Below are 24,485 nucleotides of genomic sequence, written 5' to 3'. Positions count from 1 at the left end.
AAAAAATTCAAGCTATAACATCAGTTTTTCAAAAATCATTCACTCACAACTCAGTCAGCTGATTTGTTAATTGTGAATTCCTCTAAAGTATTTCAATTTGGGCTAGAATTACTCTGATACCAAAACAAGATAAGGACACAATAAAAAAGAAAACAGCCACAGGCCAATATCCTTGAAGAACATAGATGGAAACTATTCCAAAAAAATACTAGCAAATTGAATATACCAGCATCTTGAAGGTTATAATTAAGATCAAGTGGAATTTATCTCAAGGATGCAAGAACAGATGAAAGTTAATAAATGTGATTCATCACATCAAGAGGTGTAGGACAAAAACCATATGATCATCTGAATAGATGCAAGCAAAATTTGATAAGTTCAAATGCATAAAATAAAAACAAAAAATAGGCATACAAGGAACAGAGCATGATTAAAGTCAAAACTACAGCAATTACCACACAGAGCAGGGAAATGGTGGAAGTGTTTCCTCTAAGATCTGGACAACTGAACAACACTCTATATTGACACTTTTATTTGTAGAAGTACAAGAAGTCCTACAAAGAACAATGAGATTTGAGAAAAATAAGACAAATTGAAACTGGAATGGAGGAAAATAAATTATCATTGAAGCGGGATCTGGGGAAGGATGGGTAAGGGTAATTACAAAAGGAGAAAGAAGGAATAAAAATGACCATGATGTGATATGTATATGTACAATTTCCACAAGATGAATGCATTTATATGCATTATGAACATATATTAATTAAAAGAAAAAGCCATAAATACTCTACAAAAAATTATAACAAACTTTCAATAATGTTGCAGGATGAGAAAGAAAAATAAAATTAAAGAGTGTTTGTAAACATGAATAAAACAGTTAAAACAAGTTAAAGGAATAATTCTGTGTACAATACTTGCGAAACTATAAAATATCTAATTTTAACCAAAGAAATGAAAATTTTCTATAATAGAAGTTACAAAACACTAATGAAGGAAACGAGGAGATCCCCAAGAGAAAAAGAGAATGGATATTGTTAAAATGTCCAGGAACCACAAAATGGTCGGTGCTTCCAGTGCAGTCCCTATCACAGGACCAAAGACATTCTTTGCAGTAAATAAATCACCCCTAAATATCAAAATATTCTCACATAACAAGAATGAATTACATGCACAAAGAACAAAGCAAGTAGAATCACAACACGAGAATTCTTGGCACACTTCAAATTTATGGTAAACAGGATGGCAAGGCACTGACATAAAAACAGACAAAATGACACTTAGATTCCATCTGACTCCAGAAAAAATAATGGCCATCATTATGAAGTCAAATTATAACAAATGCTGGTGAGACTGAAGAAAAAATGGAACACTTACATTGTTTTGGGGAATGTAAACACATACAACCTCTATGAAGATCAGCATGGAGGTTTCTCAAAAAATTAAAACTAGAAATTACATTTGACTGAGCTATTCCTCTTCTAGGTATCTTCCCAAAAGAATAAACACATCATATTACAGGGATACTAGCATATGCATGATTATAACAGAGCAATTCATAATAGATAAATCGCAAAAAGAGTTTATAGGTCCATAAACAGATGACTGAATAAAGAAAATATGTCACTTATACACAATAGAGTACTACTCTTCCATATAGATCAACTTGTTGGAAAATAGATCTACCTTGAGAGCATAATGTTAAGTGAAATAAAACAGACACACAAGCTTAAATATCACATTGCTTCTCTTACATGGGAAGCTCAAATTATAAATGAAGAGCAAAAAAAGATAATCAGAAGTAGGGAGATAGATGGAAGGAGAGTAAGTGAAGGAGATGAAAAAGGAATTAAGATATGTTATGTATATGTACAAATTCCTTTCAAGGAAAGTAATCATTATGTATGTCAACTATGTACTAATACAAATTTTAAAAGACACATAGATCAGTGGAAAAGAACAAAGACAAATGACTTCACTTATTTGCCCAAAAATGATTTTCAACAATTGTGCCCGGAATATATATTGGAGACAGAATATTTTCTTCAATGAATGTTGGTGAGAACATTGTATTAATTAACAAAGAATGAGACTATACCTTTAATTCATTCTATATGCAAAAATCAACTAAAATTGCATAAAAGGTATAAATACTTAATGTTACCCCTGAAAATCTGAAATTACTGGAAGACATGACAGGACAAATATTCTAGAAAATAGATAAAGGCAAAAGTATTTAGGGTAGGAAAATGAAAAGAGACCACACACAGTAAGGATAATAGTCAGATGGGATTGTATATAAAAACGAGAGAACTTAACAGCAAGTAAAATGATCAAGAGTGAAGATACCACCTACATAGTGGGAGAAAATATTTGCAAACTATTAATCTGAAAGTGGTCAGTATGCAGAATATAAAAGGAAGTCAAATAAGTCAACAGGAAATAAGCAATCTCCTTTAAAAATTGACCAATTATCTCAGTGGATACTTCTTAAAAGAAGGTATATAAATGTAAATGTAAAAAAAATCACAATCAGAATCACATTGAAACATGCCATATCATCCCACATAGAAGGACCACTATCAAAAAGATTAAAAAAATCTCCTGTTGAAAACATGGAGAAAAAGGAAAGATCATTTCCCTTAATAAGAATGTTCATTAAAACAGTTCTATGGAACTGTTTAGCGGTCCCTCAGGGGAAAAAGAGTCAGACAAACAAACAAAAAGAACAACCACTTCAGGCAACTTTTACCACTCACTACTGAGAATATATCCAAAGGAAAGGAATCATTGCATTGAAGAAACGTCTACACTCTTGGATTTATTGCAGCATTATTTTTTCAATTAATTTTATTGGTACATTTTAGGTATACAATACAGTTACTTTCATCATTGGGATCTTGTACCTTTACATGATGTATCTTGTTTCTTATTTTCTCCACAATCCCCTGCCCTCCCTTCACCCCCTCCAACCCATTGCAGCATTAGTAACAGTAGTAAGAAAGGGAATCGACCTAAATATCCAATGATAGATGAACAGATATAGAAAATGTGATGCATGGACAAAATAAAATAGTATTAGGCTATAAAAGATGAAATTTTGTCATTTGTGACCACATTATTGACCCTGAGGGACATTACATTAAGTGAAGTAAGCCACATCCATACAGACAGATACCAATGTCCTCACTCATATGTGCATACTGAAAACGTTTATCCCATAGAAGTAGGGAGTACAACAGAGGTCACTACGGTGGGAGAAGTGTGGTAGGAATGGGAGTTAGAGAGGATGGAAAATAGTATGAAAAAAGAGAACAATGGGAGAAAAAAATTCTAGTATTCCACAGCAACAATTTAATACTTACCAACAATTTACAGTATGTTTCAAAATAGCTACAAGAGATGATTTTGAATATGCCCAATCCTAAAACTGATAAACTATTGATACAATGGACATGCTAATTAGGTTGATTTCATCATTGAACAATATACACATGAATAAACCCTGTACCCTACAAATATGTGAATCAGTTATGTGTCAATTAAAAATAAAAATAAAGAAAAGATACATGTGTGTTTATTATTTAATATTTATTTGCCTTGTTTTTCATATAGTGTAAAAAAAACAAGGCAAGAACCTTTCTTACATTTCATATGATATCTTTTCTTTGTTATTGTTGGGTTTTGGCTTTGAATTCTTTTTACACAAATCCAAGGGAAACACTCTCTTCCTAGTTCTGGTCTTTATCAAACATGTGAAAAACTCTCAAGACAATATTGTATGAAGTATTGCACATAGCATACAATTTGTACTCTTTTAGACTCAATAAATTTATTCATTTCATTTTCCCAGAGGAGAAAAAGATGTGAAAATACTTACATGACTATATTCCACATTTACCTCTAAATTACCAACCACAAATAAGCAAGGACTTTATCTAATTTGCTCACATTTGTATTTTCACTGTGATATGGCAATATCTGTACTTTTACATAGAACGAAATTATAAGAAAAAAGAGTTTTTAAAGAGTGGGGGAATAAAACCTATCTCACAATAATTATACCACACAAAAATTAAGAAAGCAGCAAACTGAAACAAAACAAAAAGAAAGAAAACAAAAATCAAGTTATGAAATGGCAACCATGCAACTATATAACAAAGATTAATAATTAAATGGCAACACAAAGGCACACCGGAAATATGGTCTTGTGTTTGCAGAACTTTTTGCTGTGGGGATTGTTAGAGGAATCAGCAATGAGGCCTCAAAATACGTGGCAGCTTTGACCCATTAGGTAGTAGTAGCACAGGCCCAGTTGTGATTATCAACACTGCAGATATTTCCAAGTGTCCATTAGACATAATTTGTCTGTGGATGAAAACACATGCATACAGCATGGATGTGGAAACATTTTAAAACAGCTCAAATTAAAATCATACGTATGTACCTGATTTGTAACTTTGGGTTGATCACTTACCATGTGGCAACTCATTTCTGCACATACAAAATGAGGCCATAAAGCATTGACCATATAGAATAGACATATATTTTCTTGTTTGTTTTAAAGGACAGGGTCTCTCTATGCTACTCAAGCTGACAAAATCCTGTGCTTTAGTAATTCCTGCCTCAGTGTCCTGTGTAGTTTGGACTACACATATGCAACACTGTACTCGACTGAATGGAATTTTATTAGAAAAAATTGGAGAATATAAGATTCTAGCCTCAAGGAAACATGTATAAAAGATCCAAACATATCACTTATTACTACTAAATGTTTTGTAAATGATGGACTAAATGACAGCTCTGAACCTTTGCTATCAATGTGATTTCCTTAATTGTACTGGGGGGAAAAGGGCATGCAGTTAAGTGTGCAGTATTCATTGTTTTATCATTAAAGAACCACAATTCTCATTTTTGAAGAGAATGGCAGGATCCTGAGGAGCGGAGAGGTGAAGGTGCCAACACAGGTCAAAGGTTTGGAGACCAAGCGACCTAATCAAGATACTTCCCTTGATGTTACACTATGGAGCCATCTTTAATGTAGGGATCCAATAAGTGTTAGGGGGTTAGAGCACCAGAAGACAAAGAGTTGATGCAGGAGTAACAAACATTGGATCCCTCTGACTTTCAATCTTGTCTCCTGGGAACAGAGAATCTGCAGGGGAAAACTATCTTTCTGGAGCAGAACAACATCCCATGGGGGAATGATGTGCCCAGAATGAGCAGCCTTGGGCTGAACAGGACATGTTTTTTTTTCCTTCAGAACCCTAAGTCTGGCTCAGAGATCAATGGTGGACTTGTTCCTGCTGTCTCTTCTATTCTACTACATGAGCTGAAAGTGACTTCGAATGGTGAAACCCTCCCAAGAGAAGAGACAAGTGCTGGAACTGGCACTAACTCATTCCTCCCCCAAACAATGGAAGTGTTTGTGTTTACAGGACATTCTGCTCACTCCTCATGGCCCACTGTCAGTGCACAAGTGGGAGTCCCCACCACCATGCCACCACCATTGCTGCTGAATGGCAGACACTGTGACAGTGAGCTGAGAAAGAAATATAATCCTAAGGAGAATGAAGCCTAATTTATAATGAATGAAGCACATTTATAAGATTCAGTGATGTTAAAATTTACATTATATTAAAGAACTATTATAGATAAAAACTTTCAATAGAAAATTATAAAAATATGCCTTAGTGCCAAATTTAGTTTTATCTATGAGAATCAAAAAATTTACTATTTAAAATAAAACAACAATGAAAACATTACTTGGTTTGATATTTACCTTTTAAGAAGAAATTATTCTTGAGAACTATGAGTTGATCCATAACATAAGGGGGAAAGGTAAAATATGAGCGATACTATTTTTGAAACTTTAGAGCATTAAGAAAATAACAGAAAAATAAGTAATATAGAAAAGTTTAAATGGTAATCATGAGCACACTATCCAGCTCCTAGTTGCCCTTGTAAATAATATTTTCAGAGCACTCTTGATGTCTTTATTCCTTAGACTGTAGATGAAGGGGTTTAGCATGGGTGTGACCACGCTGTACATTACCGAGGCTGTTGCTGTTGAGTATGAGTTTTAGGCAACAGCAGAACTAAGTTACTCACCTAGGCTTGTGCCATAGAATAAGAAGACAACTGACAGATGAGATGTACAGGTGGAAAATGCTTTATATCTCCCCTGAGCTGATGAGATTGCATGTATGGAGGAAGCTATCTTAAAATAAGAGTGAAGAATGCCAACAAGGGGACCACCACCCAGTACCACAGTGGTAACATATATGACCACATCATTAGGAAAGGTGTCAGAACAGGCAGAGTGCACTATTTGATTTAGTTCACAGAAGAAATGTGGGATTTCTAAGTCAGTACAGAAGGACAGCCATAACATCATTAAGCTTTGTAGCAGGGCATTTAGGACACTCAGCATCCAACATGCTAGAACCAGCAACACACAGAGCTTGGGGTCCATGATGACCGTGTAATGCAGAGGGTGGAAAATGGCCATGTAATGGTCATAGGACATCACAGTCAACAGAATATTGTCCAACATTAGACACTGTATGAAAAAATACACTTGAGTGATACAGCCTTTATATCTTATGACTTTGCTCTGTGTCTGGATGCTCACCAGCATATTTGGTACCGTGGTGGAGGTGAAACCAATGTCTGCAAAAGAAAGGTTGGAAAGCAAGAAGTACATGGGTGTGTGCAGTCGGTAGTCTGACACTGTGGCCAGTATGATGAGCAGGTTCCCTAACACAGTGGCCAGGTACATGGATAGGAAAATTCCAAACAGTAAAGGCTGCAGTTCTGGATCTTCTGAAAATCCCAAAAGAAGAAATTGTGCACTTTGTGTGTAATTATTTGATTCCATATTGTTGATGTAAACTGCAGAGAGGGAGGGAGGAAGAGAGAGAGAGAGAGGGAAAGAGAGAAAGAAAAGAGACAGAGAGAGGTATGGGGATGAAAGAGGAATAGACTTGCATTAGTAATTTTTCACAAATTATATCATATACTTTCTATAGTCAACACATCATTTGTATGTTTCATGAATTTATTGGTTCCCTTTATTGGAAAATTTTGGCATCTGTAATAGGAAATTTCTATCCAATGTTCACCTTGGTGTTAAGAGATCATGTGTTCTCTTATTGTAATGAAAAAATTTTGTATACATTACAAAATTTAAAATTGAATATAAACCTTGTTAAAAGAACTGCCTAGATGATACATGAAGAGTGCAAAATACTTATTGCTATTGTACATATCATTTAATGATGCAGAAACTACAAAAGCAAACTAAACATTTTATAAGATGCAAGATCATGGCAAATGCCTGGAAGAAAAGGAAAGTAAATAAAAATAGACTCCATATGGATGTTTATTGTTTTTTATTTTCTTTAAATTATGTTTCAGGCAAAACCAGTACAAAGGATGACAGTTGAACAAAGATCTCAAGGAAGATGGGGTGAGTGCCACAAGGTTTGCTAGGGAAGTTGTGTCTGCAGGAGGAACAGGCAGTGCTAGACCCAGAAAAACATGTGGCATTCAGTTGTTCAAGCCAAGAAGAAGGAGTGTTTCTGTAAAAAGAGTAAGAGCATGGGGTGTGACTTGGGTGTGGAGGCTGAACATGTTGGTTTCCTAGAAGCTAAGGGTACAATAGTCATAGAGGCTGTGCAGCACAGAGAGGAAGGGAGGCTAAATGAGATCAAATAGTGAGTACAGAAATACATGGAAAAGAATCAAGGTCTAGTCCTGTATAGCACAGTTCTTAAAACTTGTAATTAAAAATACATTTTTGTATATTTTGAAATATGTAGAGAGGATATTGAATGTTCCCAACACAGAAAGTAGTAAATGTTTGAAGAGATGGACATTCTAATTACTGTAATATTACATTTTACCACAAAACATGCACAGTTAGTATACTTATTCAAATTAAAGAGTTCCAAAAAATTTCCCACTGCAACCACATCTACACCATAAATTTTTGTAGTGTATATAATTAGATATAAACATATATTTAAAAGAGAAACATTTTGTGTAGATCATAAGATCACAGAGCTTAGAGCAACCTACCAAGTTCAAAAATCTCAGTGGTGTCAATTACATTTGTTGTTCTTTCATGCAATTACAGTGAAACACACAGATTCTCTATATCCTTGTGCTGTAAAATGTGATAATAATCGTGCTTGGCTCATTAGGATTTTGTAGAAATTAAATCAGGTAAGATATAAGAATAATTTAATATGATTCTAAAAGAGGAGAGTAAGGAGAGGTGTTAGAAAATACTGAAGAATTCTGTGTGTACATCCAAAGGATATGAAACATACTTTAAAGGAATAGCACCTATGTGTATAGTGGCATCATTCACAGTAACCAAGATAACCTAGGCCCCCACCAATCAATTAATAGATAATTAAAATGTAGCATATGTGTACAATAAAATATTGGTTGATACACTTTGTATGCATGTATCAGATTATCATACTGCACTGCGTGGTTAGGCTCCAATATTGTGTAAATTAATAATATAATGAAGTACATAAAACACTGAAGAGTGAAGAGTTTGTTGTCACTGAAATATCACGAGAAAAGTTTTCCGTGTCCAAAGGTTTTTCATTTGCTTTTTATTAAGTTGGTTGCAAAGTTTTCTCTCCAATTTAAAATGAAGATTTTTTTCTCTACATGTGTTGTTTTGAGTGCTGGCTTCTGTATTATGAATTACCATTTAGAGCCTTTTGACTTATGACAGGATTATATCCTGATTTAAACTTTGCAGGTTGAGGTTACATAAGTCAAAAAGCATTTAATTCATATTACCTTCTAAAAATCCTGCTTAGTAACAGAGTACACCATAGTCTTAGGTTGTTTTCTCTTGTGATATTGTGCCTGACTGATTGCTGCAGGTATGCAGCGTTGTGGAAGAGTATGATAACATATATTACTAATGTGAATAAAGCAAAAACAGTAGAGTGCAATTTCCTTCATATGAGTATTGTTCCATCATAAAAGCAAGAAACCATATGTCAAATCATCATATGTTGGGATCTATGTGAATATTGTGTCCAGAAAGCCCTTCTCTGAAATTATCTTCATCACTAAAAGTGCACAAACCCATACACACATATGCACACACAGAGAGCACACTGTAGATATATTATGTTCATCTTACCCCCAACTACATTATTAGAAATAAATTGATATGAGACAAGTTATCATCAAATTAACTTTTTCCTAAGAATATAGAAATAGAATCTAGAAATTCCAGTTCATCAATATCTCATCATGTGTAACTATGGGACCCTATATTGTTATGGGAAGTATCTGTCCTGTTTTCACAGAAGCAAATATATGCTCAGAAAATAGATGAGGGGGATCATATGGAACAGAGAGAGGAACAGTCCTAATAAGCACAGGTGGTCCCTGAGAGACAATAAGGAAGAGCAGGCTTCCATCTTTCTGGTGGAATTCCAATTCCAGGTATATGTTCATGATGTCCAGCAAAATAATAAACATCAAAAATACATTTGTCCAAAAGAAAATTTATGTTATGAAGAAACACACAGTCTGAAAACTACAACAGAAAATAAAGAGTAAGCTTAGAAAAGAATCCAACAATTCAGAAATAAAAATGTAGAATGAAGAACAAAATATTTTTTGGCATTTTTTCATGAGACACCAAAAAATTACCTTCCCTGTGGCTGGGGTACATTCATTTAACCAAATGGTCTTTGTATAATTTAATATTAGGTGAGAAAGTCTGCTTTCTCATTGTTCCTGTGAGGTTCTTTCCTTTTTTCTTCTTAAGCTTACCATTTAAATCTCTTTAAAAATATTGCCTCAATTTTTAACTGACACAATAACTTTGCATATTTTTGGAGTACTGTAATATATTTCAATTCTTTTAAACATTGTGTGATGACCAGATCAGGATAACTGATATTTCAATCACCTTAAACATTGATTACTTCTTCATGTGGGAACATTCAAAATCTTCTCTACCAGATATTTTGAAATACTGACACAATTAGTAGCTGTCAGCCATCATTACCCTACTTTCTACAGAGCATAGAAATAATTCCTCCTATCAAGCTGTTTCCTTTACCCATTACTCATCTTCTCTCCATTCCCTCTACCCCCCCCACTCTTTCTAGCTTCTGCTTGTAAGTGGGATCTTATATTGGGAAACTCCATTTGCACACTCTAGAACTAGTTCTGGTATTCAGAAAACAAGTGGTGGTTTCCCAGCATCATATTTATGAAACTGTGCAGGAAGTTCATAAACATTTACATTAAATAAACATCTCCCTGTGATAGGTCCCTAGAACATAACACCAAACACATGTTTATTTTATTGTACTCTTTCCTAGCTAATATAATGTGAAGAACAATTGAGCAGGGACTTTACTTGCATTGCTCATCTTTCTTTTCACAATGGTGTGTGATTAAATATGAATTATTTAGAAAAAAATAAAGAAAATGAGATGTTTTGAAATAAAAGCAATTGTGGGGGAAAAATTGTTTGGAAAGCATGAATTTAATTATATTTTCACTGCCATTCGTCATCCCTTAAGTTCGTAGATTCTCTCAAAATTTCTTTTTCCATATGACACACACATTCGCACTCATGCCGTTTTCTTTAGGATGCCTGGCTAAGCTCCCAGATAAACTAAATACTTTTTACTCTCCATGCAGTCTTCTTTCCAGTTTGTGCTCTCCTGAGCCTCCTGCTCAGTAGTACCCCTAAGAATTTTAACAATATAAAATATGGTGGTTATAAAGCAGTTGCATTAAACAAATTTGAATGAAGCATTGAACATATGCTATAATTAGATATAAAGTAGCAATAATAGAATGACATCAATATAGATTTATAATTACATTGATAAATAACTAGGCATAAAGTTTATATTATGCACTGCTTATAGAAGATTCTGGCACACAAAGATACTCAGTTATTATGTGTTGAATTAATTAAGAATTTTGTTCCATACATATAGATGTTTATCCTAAGTGATATTATTCTTCAATTGCTTGGAAAATCCTGAATGACAGCAAGATGGGATTCATAGCTATTTTCTGAAAGAAAATAAATTTGGTACTTCAGCTTAGATACTTTATGAAAAGTCAGAGGTTTTAAGCAGCTCAATATGAAAGTAAACTCTATGATTTGGATATACATCAAGAAAACTAAGTTTAAAAATTCAGGTGCATAAAATATTTTTAGATAAGGAACAAATATACAAGAAGATAGACATTTAACTCAATAAAACCAAAACATTTTCTGGGCAAAAATTCTCTTTGAAAAATTGACACAGAATAATATATTAAAATCACTTGAAATTCATATAGCTTTAAAATTAGCTTTAGATATGAAATACCATTAAAATGTACATGTTAAGTATAATGCAGTCAGCGAAACTATTAAGCATAACTATCACGGATGGGAGAAAATTCTTAGGGGTACTACTGAGCAGGAGGCTCAGGAGAGCACAAACTGGAAAGAAGACTGCATGGAGAGTAAAAAGTATTTAGTTTATCTGGGAGCTTAGCCAGGCATCCTAATGAAAACGGCATGAGTGTGAATGTGTGTGTCATATGGAAAAAGAAATTTTGAAAGAATCTAAGAACTTAAGGGATGACGAATGGCAGTGAAAATATAATTAAATTCATGCTTTCCAAACAACTATATGAAAAAATGGAATAAAAACTACAAGCACATTACACAATTACAAAATAATAATTATTTAACAGGATTAACATCAGACACTAACTTCAGACTAAATTGCAAAAACCTTAGAAAAAAACCCAAAATATTATTTGAAATCCCAGTAGCAGTATCTAAAAGTATAATTTTACCTTATGTAAATGTATAAAGATTAAAATACCTTCATGATGGTAAAGGTAATTTATAATCAAATGATGTGGAAAGGCAACCAGTGATGCCTGAATTAATGTAAGTTTTAAAAATAGATGTAATCATAAAAGGCACAATAGGGAAAACAGATTTAAACACAGTTTAGAAATGTGTATTTCTGTATAGATATATGTTATTTATTGGAATCATGCAAATGAATTTTCTACTTAACTGAGAGAAATACGATAGAATCAGCAATTATATTTGATGACATAACTTTTGTAAGCTTTCACACATTTCTCTCAATTCAGACACTTATAAACAAAATTGAAAGCAACAGATTTGGTGGAAAAGCTCAATTCTTAAGTTTCAAAGAATGGAATAAAGACAACAATAAAGTGCAATATGTGTGTGTATCAACTCATCAAATGAATGTAATTATTATGTGTCACAGTCATATACTAATAATACACAAGCAAAAATGTTCATAACAAGTTTGCAATAGAAAAGGTAAAGACCCAAGAAACTCTTATTCAATCCCATGATGAAGAAACAATTGCAAAACTTTCACTAGTATATCATATTTTACCTACTAAATAAAAGTTTAACTGTCAATGCAAAGCATGATAGCAGGTAGTGTAATTTGTATGAAATATAAACTCTTCCTACCAGGCCATAGTTGGAAGAAATACACTGGTTTTTTTTTCAATGGAGCAGCACAGTCAAAAGTGCCCTATAATACTAAGAAATGAGATACTCTCACTTAACTCTATATCCTTCCATAGCTGTAGTCTGATTTATCTACTTCCCATAATTGAAAAGATCCTTGGAAACATGTTTTATTTTTACAGAAATAACATCAACCTCTCATTCCCTCTTCTAACTGTGCTTCCATTACATTCATGTCATGGCCAACAATAACCCTAAGATGCTGAGTTCAATTGACACTTCACTTTCTAAAATCATAACTAAATATAATAATGTATTAATTAGGCTAGCCATCAAACAACCCTGCAAACTGCAATCTCACAGTGCAGGGCTGAGGTGGCTTGGTTCTGGAAGATTTCAGGTACCTAGAAGTTGGTGTCTTCCAATCTCTGAACCCCTCCTGCAGCAACTGTTGGATTCTCAGATTGACTTGGATGAGATCTCTGAGAAAAAGGTCTCTGTGTGGAAATCCTAACTCTTCCTTGAATAAAGATGGAGAGGAAACTGGGTGCCCAGAAGAGACAGGAGGAACAACTCCAGCATTGATCTCTGAGCCAGACTTAGGGCTCTGAAGGGTACAACCATGTCCTTCCCTGCCCAAGGCAGCTCATTCTGGGGGTCAGTAGCAGAGAGAATACATAGGGCTCCTTAAACCTTATCACTGCTCACATTTTTCTCTTGATACTTCAACTGCTGGGCACATCATTCCCCATGAGACATTGTTCTGGTCCAGAAGGATAGTTTTCCCCTGCAGATTCTCTGGTCCCTGGAGACAAGGTTGGAAGTCAAGGAAATCAAGTGTTCATCACTCCTACAATTCTTTGCTTTCTGGCACTTTAATCTCCTAACACTTATTGGAATCCTACATTAAATGTGACTCCCCAGTCTGACAGCTAGGCAAGTATTTTGATTAGGTCCCTTGGGTCTCCAAATACTTGACTTATGTTGGCACCATCTCCACTTCCATCCCCAGAATATTGCTGTTCTCTTCAACAAGGAGGAGAGCTATGGTTCTTTGATGATAAAAGAATGAGTACCACACTTCTTAGCTTCATGTCTTTTTTCCCCACTGCAATTAGGAAAATCACATTAATGGCGCACGTTAAGTGCTGTCTTTTAGTACTGCATTTACAAAACATTTGCTAATTATAAGTAATGTGTTTGAATCTTTTTGTACATGTCCTTTAAGTCTAGAAATTTACAAATATTCTCTTATTTTTCCTTATAAAAGTCCATTCAGTTGAGTACAGTGTTGCATATGTGTAGTTCAAACTATCAGGACATGGAGGCAGAATGAGTATTAGAGCACAGGAGTTCAAGATGAGTTCAACAACATAGTGAGACCCTGTCATTTGAAATATACAAACTATTCTATATGATCAGCACATTATGTCCTCACTCTGTATGCGCTATGTGTTTCAAGAGGGTAAGTGATGAACTCAAAATTACATAGCAAGTACATTAAAAAGGTTTTAATTGGAGCTGTTTTCAAATGTTTCCAGGTCCATGCTGTATCCAGGTTGTTTCATCCACAGTCAAGATATTCTTAATGGACACTTGGAAATATCTGCAGAACATTGGTAATCTCAACTGGTCCTGTGCTACTGCCACCTAGTGGGTAGATGCCGCCAATATCCTGAGACCTCACTGGGGGCTCCCCTAACAAAATCACTGAGGATCTTCTACACAGTGAAAAATCCTAGAAACGCGATACTGTATTTGCTGTGTGCCTCCGTGTTTGCCATTTAATTATTAACCTTTGTTATGTGGTTACACGGTTTCCATTTTATAACTCGTTTATGGGTTCAGTTCTTTTTATTTTGTTTTGCTTTGTTAGTTTTTGTGTGGTATAATTATTTTGAGATTGGTTTTATTTCCCCTTTCTTTAAAAAACAATTCTTTTTTTCTTTTAATTTTTATCTATGTAAAAGTAGAGATATTACCATATCACAGTGAAAATAAAAATATGAACAAATCAGATAAAGTGCTTGCTCATTTGTAGTTTGTATTTTAGTGGAGAACATGGAATATAGTCATGTAAGTATTTTCACATCTTGTTCTCAGGAAAAATGAAATGAAGAAAGTTATTGAGTCTAAAAGAGTAGTACTATACACATATTTTATATTATTGTAAGTACTGTGAAAAGAATCCTTTAAATTATTTTCTTTTGTTTCTAGTATTTAGAAATACTGCTGACTTTTCTGTTGATTTTGCACCATTGAAAATTATTGAATTTTTTTGTTATAATTTTTGTAGAGTCTTTAAGGTTTTTTTCCTTTTTATTGGTATATATTTGCAATATGTAATCATTATATTCATCTTGGGGAATTTTTACATATACATATAGCGTATTGAACATTTTTATTCCTCCTTCCCCCTTTTCAATTACCCTTTTCCAACCTTCCCCAGAACCCTCTTAAGTGACAATTTATCTTCTTTCTTTCAAATTTCAATTCCTGGTACTTTTTCTTGAATCTAATTTTTTTGTCTAGGATTTTCAGTACTTTGTAAAGAGAGGGGAATGAGAGGAGGAGGGAGGGAAGGAATGGGAAGGAGGTTAAAAAATCAAGATGTATGATGTACATTTACCAGCTCCCCAAGATGACTGTAAAATGCATATTCTGCATACATGTACTGATAAAATTTAAACACACACACACTCACACACATTTGGCTTTAAATCCTGCTCATACCAGTTTTTAAGTCAAACATACCATAGAAACAATCAGAGATATCACCACCAGAAATAAACATTAATGACCATCCCTACTCTAAAAAATAGTGTTAAAATTTAGCATCATTGTTCCAGCTCTTAGGGGATACATTTCTACTGTAGCTCTGTTCTGTATGGTGTTTCCTGCATGGTTGTTCTTAGTCATGTCAAATTCCTTCTATGTCTATTTTGGTGTTTTTGTTATGGAGGAATTTGAATTTATCAAATGCTTTTTTTTTTTTGCATCTGTTCAGATGGTCATACAGCTTTTGTCCTTCATCTCTTGATGTGATGAATCACATTTATTAACTTGCATCTGTTGAACCATTCTTGCATCCCTGGGTTAAATCCTACTTGATCATAGTTATAATCTTCAAGATGCTGCTGAATTCCATTTGCTAGTATTTTGTTGGTAATGGTTTCCATCTATGTTCATCAGGGATATTGCCCTAGCTTGTTTGTTTTTCTTCTTTTTTGTTGGGTCCTTATCTGGCTTGATATCAGGGTATTTCCAGCCCAAGTAGAAAGACGTTGGGATAATTCTCAAATAACAGATAAGCTGAATGAGTTGATGAGTGAAGGAATTTTGAGAAATTGATTCTATAACTTGAAATTGTTTTCTATTTTTTTTTTTTGGAGACAGTGTCTAAGTATGTTATAGTGATTCTCTTGCCTCAGCCCCCTCAGTGCTGTGATTACAGGCATGGGCCACCACACCTGGCAAAATCTTGGAATTGTTTAACAATTAGTTATTTCTGAAAAGCCTGATAATTTTCAGGAAAGAATCTCTCTCTCTCTCTCTCTCTCTCTCGCTCCCATTTTTTTGGAGGATGTTTTGCTACTAACCAAACCTTGTTACTTGTTATTGGTCCATTCTCACCTTCTATTAATTAATGATTCAATACTGGTAGGTTTCTTGTGCCTAGGAATTTCTCATTTTCTTCTTTGTATTCTACCTCATGTGTATATTTGTTTATAAGAGTTTGTGATGATTCTTTGTATTTCTGTGGAATGAGTTGTAATGGCTTCTTTTTCATCACTGATTTATTTGATTTGGTGTTCTTTTGTTGCTGGTCTAGAAAAAATTTGTCCATTTGCTTTATTTTTTTAAAAAAATGCACCCAACATTTTGGTTTTGTTTTATTATGCTGAATCTTTTTTGGAGGATGCATAATTTGTTTATTTATTCTCTAATTTTTTTTTTCCTTCTACAAAATTTGTGCTTGAGTTCTTTCTTTTCAGTTCCAGAATTTGCTTCTTAGGTTGTTTGAGATCTTTCTTGCTTTTATTTAGCTCATCATTTTATAAAATTTCTTCTTACTGTTTTTGCTGAATTCTATTGGTTTAGCATAGTGTGATTACATTTTACTTTGTTTCACAAAGTTTTAATACATTTAACTTTTATTGAACATTTATGACATATAAATATATTTATATATGTAATTACATATAAATTTACATAAGTATGATATTACACACCAGAATATAATGCGCACCTATAAAATGCAACTAACATTTTTCCGCTTTCCCTAGACACATCTCCCCAATCTCAGTATTGCACTTTCAGGCAAACTTATTTTAGCTCCCACATATGACAGATTAAAGGCCACTTGCCTTTCTGCGTCTGCTTCATTTCACTAAATGTATTACTGCTCCATCCATGTTGCTGCAAATGATAGAATTCCATTTTTTATGCCTTACTAGTACTCTGCTTTGTACGTATACCAGGTTTTAAAAATTAGTTCATCTTCTGATGAGAACCTTGAGTGATCTTAGCTACTATAAATACAGCTACAGTGAATATGGACAGTTTGCCTCTTTGGCATACCAAAGAGAAATGTCTGGATTATATGGTAGTTGTATTTTTAGTATTTTTGAAGAACTACATAAGATTTTTCCTAGCGACCAAACTAATTTACATTCCCACCAATAATTTATCAAGAAATATTTTAATTGATTTTTAAAATTTCCTCTAGACTCATTAGTTGCTAACAGACATGTATTTAATTCCATACATGTGTTTATTCTGTTGAGATCAGAAAATATATGTGACAAGAATTTATGTTTTAGCCATGTGTGATGGTGCATGCCTGTAATCTTAGCACTTGGGAGGCTAAGGCAGGAGGATTTTGGTGAGTTCAAGGGCAGCCTAGGCTACTTAGGGAGTACAAGGTCACCCTTCACTATATAATGAAACTCTAGCTCAAAATACCAAAAATTAATAAATAAATATAATTAAATAAATGACTTTGTGTTTTAAACAGTTGTTCATACATGATTGTGATTGATCATAAAAACATTCCCTGAGGTGAGAAGAAACAATTTTGTTGTGCCAGTATTGATAGGATGTTAGGTAAATTTCTGTGCTGTAGTCAGGGGGCACCTTCCTAGCATAGCTAGTTCTATAGATGAGATAGTTATTAAGTTATGAAGAATTCAATACTATTACTTGTTATGTGAGTCATAAGATTCTGTCACCCAAGTATTTGGAAGAAAAAATGTTTTTTGGTCTAAACCTGGTGAAATAGAGGTGAAGGATGAAAAGGAAATATTTATACCTGAAAAGTCTTCACCTTTTTAAGTAGAATTTTCCTAGCTTCAATTAATCCTGTCTTTGGACTATCACTTTCTTCTCCAAAAAAGAGGAACAAAATAACCCAGCTGTTAAAGGTGGAGGTGGAAGGAATCACCCCTCAAGATTGAGCCTAAAAGAATCTCAATGCAATGAATTATACTTGTTTTAGAACATTTTTAGAAATCACCTTGAGTCTCCAACTTTCTCATTATTCCTTGGTTTTTCAATGTGATTCTGATATTCTTGTCATTGATATGTAAAGTCTACTTCACAACATTTGACTTTTAACTAGTTATAAGATTTTAAAAAGTTTAGTGACTAGTTTATGGTGGAGGTGAAGTGTGCCTTAAGGGGTCTTAGTGTGTATTTGTTGATCTCTATCATAACATGGTCTCAGCCTTGTGAGCAATCCAAGATAGCCTGCTGTAGGACAAGGACAAAGCGATTAGGCCAGTAGTCACTCCAACAACCACCCCAAAGACAGCTAGCAGCACATTTGGGAAATGTCACCATAGATTACCAAAGTACCATTAGTAGATTCAGATCTGAATATAAAACATGAGCAAACCAGAAAGGATCATGAAACTTCCCAGCATATACTTTTATATAATAAAGAAAATATTTTATTAGTATGTTTGTGTTACATAATGAATGCATACATTGTGTAGAATTCATACATACACATATTATGTCTCGATTGTTATTACTTCTCTCTTCTCACTTTCCCATTTCCCTCTTTCCTAAATCCCCTTCTGATCTCCACCAAATCTACTTTTCTGTTTCCTATCATCTACCTTTAATTTAGGTCTCTGTATTATTTATATGTTGGGTTTCTCTTATAAGACAGTCCATGAGATAGCTAACCTTCTGTGTCAGATTTATTACATTTAGCATTTTGGTCTCATGATGTATTCATTTTCCTACAATCCCTCAGGTTTATCTTAAACCATTTATTTTGGGAAGACTTATTACACAACATTCACTTGCTTAGCCAATAAAGTATGGAAATATCCTTGATCATATTCAGAATAAGCTGATGCATTTAATATTGGACATTTGTTCTGATATTTGAAGTCAACATTTCTGATTACTTGATGGTCTGCATTTATTTTGATAATATTAAATAGTGAGCAGTGGTGTGTTTCCATTCCAGGTAACCACAAGAGAGTAGGTGGATAAGTATGTTAACTCAGGAAAAGAAGATATGCTCATAACACATTTCAAGAACCATAAAAATTCAATTGTGGGAGAGCTGGGGATTTAGCTGAGTGGTTTCACCACTTCCTGCACAAGCACAAGGACCTGAGTTCGATCCCCAGTACCAAAAAAAAAAAGGTTAATTGTAGGAGCCAGGGATTTAGCTCAGTGGTGCCGCTGCCTGCTTCAGCAGCACAAAGTCTAAATTCAATCACTGGTGACAAAACAAAGCAAAAAACACATGAAACAAAAGTTAATTGTGGGAGATTATCCTACTAAGGACACTATTTTGATTTTAGATTTATGTGAAATTTATTCTTTATTCATGAGGTCAGAGAGCTTAGAACATAAATAAATGCAAATTACAGTTTCATACATATTGTTTCCTCACCAGCACCTTGACATTTATAACAGACTTTGAAAAGGAAGAAAAATTTTGTCCAGAGAAATGAAAGTAATCATATTTTTAGAAAGTGCTGGAAAACGTTAACCCAGGTGACACATTGAGTAATGTAGAACATAACACCAAATTCTCCAGTCCATTGAATGAAACCTCTAGACATGGTCTCTAGCATAACACCAGCTCTGCTTGTGAACAATCCAGGCAATTCAAGAATAACTCCACATCAATGAGCAGATGTACAAAATTAAACTAATTTTCATAGATGTATGAATGAAATTCAACTTTTGTAAGAAGTTCTCTAACACCACGTTAAATCAGTCAATCTGTACAAACTTTTTTTCTGTGCAGGTTACACATTAAATGTGTTTTTGATAGTAATATTTCATTATCACTTTTTGACAAGAAATGTACAATCCACTGTGAAAAATGTGCAGAATAAGAAAATAATATCATTAGGAGGATAATAATATCCCATAGACAACTATAAAAACAGCAGTTTGAAGGTTATATCATAAAGAACACTAAAGTTAACAATTGTGAAAGGAATAAGGGAGAAAAAATTGAAAAGCTGAGGTCTCAGAATTTCTTTTATTTGAAAACAATATAATGACATCAATTCCCTTGTGTTATTCAACAGGAGTAGTTCAACACATCACTCTGTGAGACTAATGAAAATATCCAAATTGTTTCTGGTGCTTAATTAGAAAGAACATTGGCAAAAAATTAGACACATAAAATATTGGATATCAGAGAAAGTACAAATCGAATGAATGAGGTTGTTTAAATTCCATCCAGCAGCTGAAATACAAGAAGTAACAACTTCTGGGAATAAATTGCAACAGCAAATTCTACTTCACTATTAGAATTAGGAAAAGCAGTGTTCAGTTCTGAGCCTTAGAGTACCATGAAAGCATGAACTTTCTGTAAACAATTTTTTTCATAACTTCCCTCTGAAGAGTCTTCTCAGAGCTCCCATTATATCCTTATTCCTCATACTGTAAATGAAGGGGTTCAGCATGGGTGTGACCACACTATACATCACTGAGGCTTTTGCAGTCGACTGTGAGTTTTCACTAACAGATGAACTAAGGTAAACACCCAGGATAGTAAAATAGAATAAGGAGACAACAGAGAGGTGAGATGTACAGGTGGAAAATGCATGATGCCTCCCATGAGCTGATGAGATTGCATGAATAGTAGAAATTATTTTAACATAAGAGTAAAGAATCCCAACAAAGGGACCGTCACCCAAAAGCACAGATGCAGAATACATCACTACATCATTAGCAAACGTATTAGAACATGCAAGTAGGATCAATTGATTAAACTCACATAAAAAATGTGGAATTTCCTAGTCTGTGCAGAATGACAGCCTCAATGTCATTAAGCTTTCTAACAAGGAATACAAGGCAGCTCTGACCCAGGACACCAGCACTGGCAATCCATAGAACCTGAGGTTCATGATGACCAAGTAATGCAGAGGGTTACAGATGGCCACAAAGTGGTCATAGGTCATCACTGTCAAAAGCAAGCTATCCAAAACTCCAAAGAGTGTGAAGAAGTATACTTGGATGATATAGCCTTCATAAGTTATGACCTTGCTATGGATCTGGATATTCACCACCATCTTTGGGATGCTGGTACAGGTGAGGCTGACATCTGCAAAAGACAGGTTGGAGAGGAAGAAGTACATGGGTGTGTGCAGGTGGGAGTCTGAGATTGTGACTAGAATGATGACCAAATTCCCAAGCACAGTGACCAGGTACATAAACAGGAATAGTCCAAAGAAGAAGGGTTGTAATGTGGAGTTCTCTGAAATTCCCAGAAGAAAGATTTTTTAAATTTGTGTCTCATTTTCCTATTCCATTATAGTTGGTATGACTACCTGGAAAAGAGAAAAATACTGTGACACAATTACAGAATACAAACCTGAGAGAAATGCCATCATTCAGACTGAACAGTTAAAACACCAATTTTTGGAGGAGGGTACCGGGAATCAATCCCTGAGGCCATGTTAACATGTTGTTCTTCTCACATCTATCACACTTTTTAAATGAAATGATTGCCAGGCAATATGTTAACATGAAAATATTTTCTTCAACATACGTATGAATTGTACCTAGAAACCCAATTTGTACAATTATGAGCATTTGTAAATCTCTAACACACATAAAACCTGGGGCTTCTATTTTCACGCTGCCATTTTCTAGCCTTTATTTAAAGAAATGTCAAAGCTCTGTACAATAAACATAAAGAGTGCTAAACTGAATGGATCTGAAAGAATGGCTTCTAAGAAAGTAAAAGCTTCTTTGTTTCTGGCTACTTTCCAACTCCAATTATTTCTGCTGGAGAAATAAGAAAAACAAAAAAGAACAAAAGTTTTCCATAGGGCAAAAGTGATATTTTTTTGTTGTGAAGACATTTATGGATTTAATATTCAAACAGGGGAAAAGCTAAAAAAGAAGAAACCAAGTTTCAAAAAGAAGTCTAAAAAGAAAAATACAATTTGCTTATTTTCATATGAAACTTTAGAAATTTGTCCTGCACCATTCAATATGGATTTGAGTAATTGGGATTTTTGAATCTTTACTCACTGTAGTGGATTAATGATCAACTTGTAATGCCCAACTGAACTGAATCAGTATGGCCTGAGCACGGAAGATCTACCTGAGGATTGTTGTCAATAGCCATAAAAAGAGAACTGGAGCAGATCTTGGCCTGCTGATTTCCTAGGAGAAGCTTGCTGAGGATGGTTTTCCTGGTGCAAACTAGGCTGTTCTCATTGAAGGAGAAGCTTGGGGCCTCACTGTCACTGGGAATGGCTGCTGTTTTTGTCAGAGGAGCTCTGATCTTCACCATGAGCATCACTTCCTGGCTCCAGTGTGGATACCTCAGCTTGGCGGCACAAATCCTTTACTTCACTGGCATAGGTTTTCTGGCTTCCACCACTGGCCTTTGGGCCTTCAGATGCAGATCCTCAATATGAACAAGCATGAGACATTGCCATGTGCTCTAGGACACTGGCTGGACTCATGGAGGACATTGCCTTGGACTCTAAGCCTTTAACTGGATTTGCATGGGACACTGCTGTGATCCAGGTCCTTGGCTGGTTTTTCTGGGTGCCTAGTGTGCAGTCAATCTCTTGCATACCTTTGCATTTGACTTTTTGGATAATTATTGTAAAATAATCCTATAAATGATGTGTCCTGTAGTAAATGCATTCTCTTGCCAAAACCCTGACTAGAACACTCACAGATAATAATTGTACATATTTATAGGTTACAATGTGATGTTTTAATAGTTGTAAGCATTAATTGTTAAATTATGAGAATTAGCATGTCCACTACTTCAGATGTTTCTGATTTGCTGAGAATTATTCATATCATCTCTTCTAGTTATTTTTAAATCCCTAATATGAAATAGTTAGTTCTAATCACACTACTGTGCAAAACCACATCCAAATTCATGATTCCCACCAACTGCAACTGCATCAACTCTTCAACTTCTCTCCACCTATCCAACATTTTAGGTCCCCAGTTTCTGGTAATTATTACTCTCTCTATTGTGTGAGAGCAACTATTTAAGATTCCACAGTATTTGTTTTTCTGTGGATTGAGCTGGAAATTTTAAGATAAATACCAACTGGTTTTTGTGTATTTGAAGAGTAAATGAAACAATCTATTCTCTGTCCATCTCCCCTCCCCCCTCTCTCCTCCTCTTTCCATTCTCTCTCTCTGTCTCTCTTTCTCTCTCTTTCTCTCTGTCTCTCTCTTTCAGTTTGGTGTGGAATGTTTTCTGTGTTATTTCCAAGCATTCACATTTTAACTCTTTAGGCAATTCATTCGGAGCCCTAGACCTGGTTGTAATCTTCAACCATCATGCACAGGACTCCCTAGACCTTATTCAACAAAATCCTGCATGCACCATGAAAATTTTGAATTTTTACACTGAATAAAATTTCCATGTAACTATTCACTGAGGGCTTCACATCACATGCACCTTTATTACTCTGTATTTTATCATACATTTACGGTGCAAGATGCAAACGAGCAGAGACTTCACTTGTTATGTTCATCTTTTTGTTCTCACAGGAGTGTTTGAATACTTCTGTATTATGCAGAATAAAATTTTTAAAATGAGAATTAGAGAAAAATGACAGGGAGATAACACCAAATTAAAATGAATAAGCATAAATGTATTTAAAAACTAAATGGAACAGCAAACATTGAGTGAAAGGAGATATATAGTACCAATAATTGGATGCTCTTCAGGTGGATTAATAATTAAACTAGCAGAGGCCTACCCGTAAGTATGTATAATAAAGCATGTTACTTGAATTTTGCATCCTCTAGAATAGTGGTGGCCAACCTATGGCATGAGTGCCACAGTGGGCTGTTTGTTATCACTGAAAGCTGTAAATGTTCATCATTACTGCTCCAGAATATGACTAGTTTCTATTTCTTCAATAAGTCAGGATTTATGCCTCTGCATACATAGATATTTAATGTATGCGAGGAATGTACGTCAATTTAGTTGGTAATTCCTGAATAGTTACATAAAAGCTGGCATAAATGGCTATTTGTATGGAGGATATTTAAGTTGATCACCTACATCATATTTCTTACAAGAAATTGGATGCATTAAGGACCTCAGTATGAAAGTAGATGTTAAATTTTACAAAACCATCAATAAATTACATAAACTACATGGGTGTGCAAAATCATCTGATACAAGGAAAGAAACTCAGAATTAGGAATATAGACCTATTTGGTAATAAAATTTAAAATATTTTATATCTGAAAGTATCTAAAATCTAAAACCCTAAAATTTGATAGAAAGAAACTTAACTGGAAAATTTCACTGAAAAGCTGAAAAATATAGAAAATGGTCATGAGCTACTAAAAAGCAAATCAAAATGATGTTCCTATTCAGATATAAGAAATGGCCTCATTTCATTCAATGATGCTCCAGAGGTAAATATTCATTTCTCTATTCCACTTAATTAACTGAACAAGTCCTTAGAAATAT

General features: G+C 34.4%; 2 pseudogenes; both read right to left on the bottom strand.

Annotated features, from left to right (window-relative positions):
- Positions 1-5,802: 5,802 nt before the first annotated feature.
- Positions 5,803-7,062, bottom strand: LOC147824746 (olfactory receptor 7A17-like; annotated as a pseudogene).
- Positions 7,063-18,207: 11,145 nt separating this feature from the next.
- Positions 18,208-21,324, bottom strand: LOC147824745 (olfactory receptor 7A40-like; annotated as a pseudogene).
- Between the last annotated feature and the right edge of the window lie 3,161 nt (positions 21,325-24,485).

This window comes from Heterocephalus glaber, unplaced genomic scaffold (assembly GCF_053883595.1).
Source record: "Heterocephalus glaber isolate CG9 unplaced genomic scaffold, H.glaber_assembly_v1.0 deba00001532, whole genome shotgun sequence".
Classification (NCBI taxonomy): Eukaryota; Metazoa; Chordata; class Mammalia; order Rodentia; family Bathyergidae; genus Heterocephalus; species Heterocephalus glaber.
Note: the sequence above shows the minus strand (reverse complement) of the source record. Positions and strands in the feature narration are given on the sequence as shown.